Here is a 5793-nt window from a genome sequence, read left to right as displayed (position 1 = left end):
AAGCACTATCAACAAAATCAAGAAAGGAGCTCTGCGTTGGTTTGGACATGTAGAGCGAATGGACAGCGAAAGATCGACTAAAAATATTTACAAAGCGAATGTTGATGGATGCAGAAATAAATGAAGACCGGGAAAGACACAGCATGACCAAATCTGACAAAAACTCGAATATATAAATATATGTTAAAAGTTGGAATAATCAGCGCGCGCGCATGAGAAGATGTATTAATGTAGAGGAAGCGAGATCTGTATGCAAAGATGTGGCGTTCTATCCTCTCTGCCTACCGGTGTTATGGTTTGTTTTTACAATTTGATATTTATTAGTCTTGTAAGGTTACTTTCATTTAACAAATAATGATTAAGAAAAGTTGCGATTGGTATACCAATGAACTGCCCTTTGCACCATTAGGTGCAAAATGGGGAATGATGATGGTTCGATAAAATAACCGGACGTTTTAGATCATCGAGATGAGTGTTAGATGATGTAAAATATACGGCTTCAAATTTAATTTTTTTTTTAAATATCAGTCAGTATATCACTAAAGCCTAATGACTTTTATCGTCTTTGGCATATTTCAGATTACAATTCTGCCATCCCTTTTTTAAAATTGAATTTCGCGTCCAAAAAAATGGACGACCGGACTCAGATATGTCGATCAGGCTACCAGGATTAGTCCTGTCGATAAATCAGCGCTCTACCTTACCGACGGGCCGTAAATTACGCGGGAACCTAGAGTTGTATGAAACAAAAGTCGTGGCCATTCTTTTGGTTCGTGTGTTTTCGACTGCGGTCGTAAATATTCGGCGGACCGAACTGGGGGCCAAAGTTTGCGGAAAGCATTGGGAAATTAGATTTCTCTGCATGCGACCACACGTAAATATACTTAGCTGAGGGGGTATGAAATGCTTTGTACCGTGTCGCAAACACCACGAGATTTATTTTAACATCCCAAGTTATATATTAAAAAAACTTATTTTATAAAAACGTTTTACAAGAAAAAAATGCGGATTGCTAAAAATTAAAAAAAATGGATTTCAATATTTCGAGTTTTGAAACATTTTTTTTATGGACAAGGATTGCATTCAACCCCAAGAAATTATTTATAAATATATATATTTAAATATATTATTCTTCTGTACGTGTGATGTCACTGAAGTTTTAAACGGCTAAACCGATTTACGTACAGTTTTCAGCGAAATGTAGATCTTTGCGCTGTGCATGTTCGTAAATATTATATTTTTTAATCGAATCTGTAAAAAAAAAGTTAGAAGCAAAAATCTTATTTTCATCCACCTACCAGGGTTGCATTCGACGAGAATGCAATTGTGTTTAAAAAGGTTTGTTTTTAAATGTTATAGACAAGTATTGCATTTTATGGATCATAGTTGTATTATTTCAAATACGTTTATTTCTTTTCACTGGATTTTTGGTAATACTTAAATAATATTTACTCATTAACTGACAAATACATTTTTGAAAATCGCATTCATGAATAAAATGTACCCCTGTTGGTGAGAAGGGCCGAGTTTGATTTTTTGCAAAAAGAATTGTATATATTAGAAAATTAATTATTTTATGTTTTGGAATTGAACCATAAGCAAGTACCTAAGTACCTACTTAAATTCGTTAATTTTATATGTACACCTGATGATGGGTAATTCAAAATACTTTAAACTCTATGTGAACCCGTATGTGGTAAAAATTAAAAAGTGTTTTATTTTTGATAGACTAAAAACACCATTTTAAGAAAAAATAATTTAAAAGTTTGCAGATCAACGAAAAATCAGATTTTCATATTTCTTCACGTCTTTTCAATAAATTTCGAAATTGATTTTTTTTTTTTTTATAGGCTGCGGATTCAAGGCGCAACATCATAACTTGAATTATTTTTGGAAATTTCACTTTTAAAGGAAGTTAAAGATATGTTATTAATATCAATACAATTTAATTTCTGATTACACTTATGGCAGGTTCTATTTACAAATGAATTTTTTAAAAATATATTTTTTTACATTTAGGGATTTTAAAAAGAGATTGGTTTCTGGTCTGCGTTACTGGAACTCTAAAATTAAAAAGTTACAGAATCTTTGTTAATGCCAGACTTCCGTTCTCTTAAATGTCCAATCCATTTCTGTTCTAATATATTGTATTGAAGTTTTATACATTAGCCAAATCATGCCCGCTATTACAGAAATAGTTAAGTATTCTAACTACTGAATAAATAGTTATTTATTTGTTTGTTTTGTTCATTAACGCCCAAAAGGCATTTACAAAAAATAAAAATAAAATACATGCTTACATACTAAATAATAAACACAGAATATACAGAAAAAATATGTGAAATAAGTTTGAAAGGATATAATAATTTTTTTTACAAAGCCAAAAAAAACAATTAAAACAAAGGTTTTGCAAGAAAAAACAGCAAGCATATAAAAAAAAGCAAAGATATAAGCTTATTAAATAAATTATGTAAAGCAAACACAGTAAATAAAATGTTACGGTAAGCAAAAAAGACAAATTTAAGTTAAATTAATAATCAAGCAAGCATATATTATAGCGAAAAAAGAAAAATATGTATGTATGAAATGCGTATTTGCCAATTCTACAATGTAATTTGATATAATAGTAAAAAATAAAAAACAAGTATAAAGTAATAAAAATAAACAAGTAAGTATTTTTTTAGTTTAGGGAATTGAATTGTCAATAATAGTTTGACGAGCAGCTACAAATAAACTTGATATTGTGGACTTATAGGATAATAAAGAATTGGACAGAATGTCTGCAGCCGTTCCATAAGTGTTTCCTAGCCTATGCAGTCTCGGTATCAATGAACTGTTTTGTTGGTTGGAAGAAGTACTGGAGCAATGAAACAATAAAGTACTCCTAGTGTTGACAGCAGGTACTCTAAAATTGATCAATTCAAGTATTTTGGTACGTCAAAAAGAGAGTTTATAATTTTATACAGTACAATGAGATCATTAATAGTTCTTCTTTCAGAAAGTGTTGTTAGGTTGAGCAGTGTTAATAAATAGTCATAATTCATATTTTGTATTGGAATGTTTAATTTGTAGTTTATGTTAAGTAAATAACAGCATTTATCGATATTATTCCTGGCCGATTACCTTTCGTTCCCATCCTTCCTTACCTATCCTTATGGTACCTATGGTACCTACCTAACATCAAGAAAGAAGATATTCAAAATTAGAAGTTTCGGATTTAGAACAAAAACAAAACAACATTTTTGACTTGACATAAAATCGGATAAATAAGTGGTTGGAATCGTCGCGCGTCGTGGAAAATATTGTTACATTTAATAGTTCATTTTGTGATCCAGTGCCAGAAATTAAAGAACATTCAAGTTATACTAAAGGTAGGTCTATCTACTCCATGTACCTATTCCTTTCTCAAATATTTCCCAATAACAAAACTGAATAAAATTCGATTTACATTTACAGTCCGCCTTTTTGTTAACAGTTTATACATCGTAGAAATTTATGTTGAATGTTTTCTATATTATAAACATGAACATTATAACAGGGTGACCATATTGATGAATTTAAATCTAAATTACTTCTTACAAGAGAACAGTTTAATATTTTCAATGATCGAATGGAATTGAAATTTTTTGTGTTTCTCAAAATAAAGCCCAACATTGTCTTCATTTGTAAAAAATAAAAGTAATGTATGAATAAATTTACGTAAAATATAAATATGTAAGACAAGATTATTGATTTTTATTGATTTTTTCAATTAAATTTTTCAAACGGGTTTCTTATTTAAAAAAAAAAAAAAACATTTTTATTTTTTTTATTTCTGTGAACCTCTAAGCTCTGAGCACGATACAGTTTGTAATATACCTAGGGCATTCAATACACATATCAACAGTCTCAACAAATCAATAATTTTTGATTTTCGCTATTTATCATTTACTGCGTTAACTTTATTTTTACGTATATGTTTTTTGTACATGGTATAAAACAACTGTGTAGTATGTAAACATGTATTATTTTTGTATTGTTTCATTTTTTTGTAATAGAACACTTATGTTTAATGTATTTAGATTTAAGTTTTTTAAAGGCATTCGTGCCGTGTACATACTGTACATGTGTGAAAAAAAATAAAACACGTAAAAATTTTAATTTGTTTTAAAGTAAACATAAGTCCGTCTCGTAGATCGCCGACCGTGCTTATGTGCTTTAAGCTCTTGGGTTGAATTTCTGGCAGGGCGGACGTGAAATATTGGTTATGAAGGTATATTTCATTGTTCCGGATGCCTGAGTGAGTATATGATGGGAGAAACGGCTGTTCCTGTGGGATGCTGATACATTTGAGACTTTGTTTCCTTCCGAACAGAACGCACACGTTCTCTGGTTTTGTCCCCATCTTACGGGAGTGGCCATCGGATCCTTCATTCTGTTCTCCCAGGAAGTCCTTCTTTATTTATTTATTCTAGGCCACTCTCTAATGATTATTTGTTACATTTATAGTTTGTTTAAATTATACAAAAAAGCCATCAAGCATTTTAACATAGTACAATTAGTTAATTACGCGTATTTTATATCCACATATATCACACACTTATTTCTTTACTAATTAAATGCTGTTTTGTTTCAAAGACAAATGCTGAGCTTTTTTCGTTTTTTATTTCATCTTTTTTTTATTTCACCTCACTAGGGCCCGAAACAGCATAATCATGACTTTTGAGAATAACCGACTCAGAAGAATCTTGATTGTGGTGGTTTGACTTAGTGAGGAACGAAATAATATGTGAACGGACGCGGCAAACTTCGACGACAACTCGTCGCTTCAGTTTGTTTTTATCCAACAGACAAAAAAACAAATCTGCAGAAATAGATCTTAAAAATTTGATTTTAACCAAATAGGCATAAATATTGACCTTACCTTAAGACAAATTTCGTTAAAAACCTTTCAACCAATTTAAAAATATTTTTTTGGCATTTTAATTTTTTAAATAAAGGCTTTTTTAGAACTCCTGTACACTAAACTCAAATTCGTTTAAAATGATATGCTGGACAAAAACGAACTAAAGCGACAAACTATCATCAAGCGGAGGCGACATGGTTGACTGGACCATATACTGCGGATGCCTCCTGAGAGCCTTCACCACGCTTGCCTGCTTTACAAGGCATCAGGTTCTCGGAGTCACTGCTGACTGTTTGCTGGAAGTTTTTGTCAGAACATCGGGACGAAAACCTGACACTGGGAGGACGCAAAGGAGCTGGCAGCTGATTGAGATGCAGGGAAGCTCTTTGTGGATACCATATGCTCTAACTTAGGAGCGGACACGAAATGATGATGATGATATTTCTTCTAGTATAGCGTTGTTTAATTTAAGCCCCTGATTAATAAATCTTGTTTGTCCTTCCCGTGCTTTTAAACTTTGTGTATAGCACAATAAAACAGATTTAGTATTATGTGAATGGCTATGACTGTTTTTTGTAATATTTAATTCCGCGTCTGTAAGTTCATTTAAAATCTATTGTGACAGAACCCTGTGAAAAATGAGAACTAACAAATAAATAAATTGTTTTTTATTACTTTGTAATTTAATATTTTTAGATTTTTAAAATTTGGATTTTAGGCCGGAGCGTCCTTAACAATCTTAACAATTTTACATCGATCGATTAGGTAGTTATTAGGTTTCCTTATTAAGGTTTTAACAAAAAAACAGATATTTTTTGATAATCATTATTCAGTAAGTCCACTTATATTCACTACACACTCTCGCATACATACAATACTCACACACCCATACACATACACACACACCC

The sequence above is a fragment of the Micrasema longulum genome, unplaced genomic scaffold, assembly GCF_059751315.1.
Source record: "Micrasema longulum isolate JH-2025_06_02 unplaced genomic scaffold, ASM5975131v1 h1tg002653l, whole genome shotgun sequence".
In the NCBI taxonomy this organism is placed as follows: domain Eukaryota; kingdom Metazoa; phylum Arthropoda; class Insecta; order Trichoptera; family Brachycentridae; genus Micrasema; species Micrasema longulum.
The sequence above is the reverse complement of the archived record's forward strand: the minus strand, read 5'-3'. Positions refer to the sequence as shown.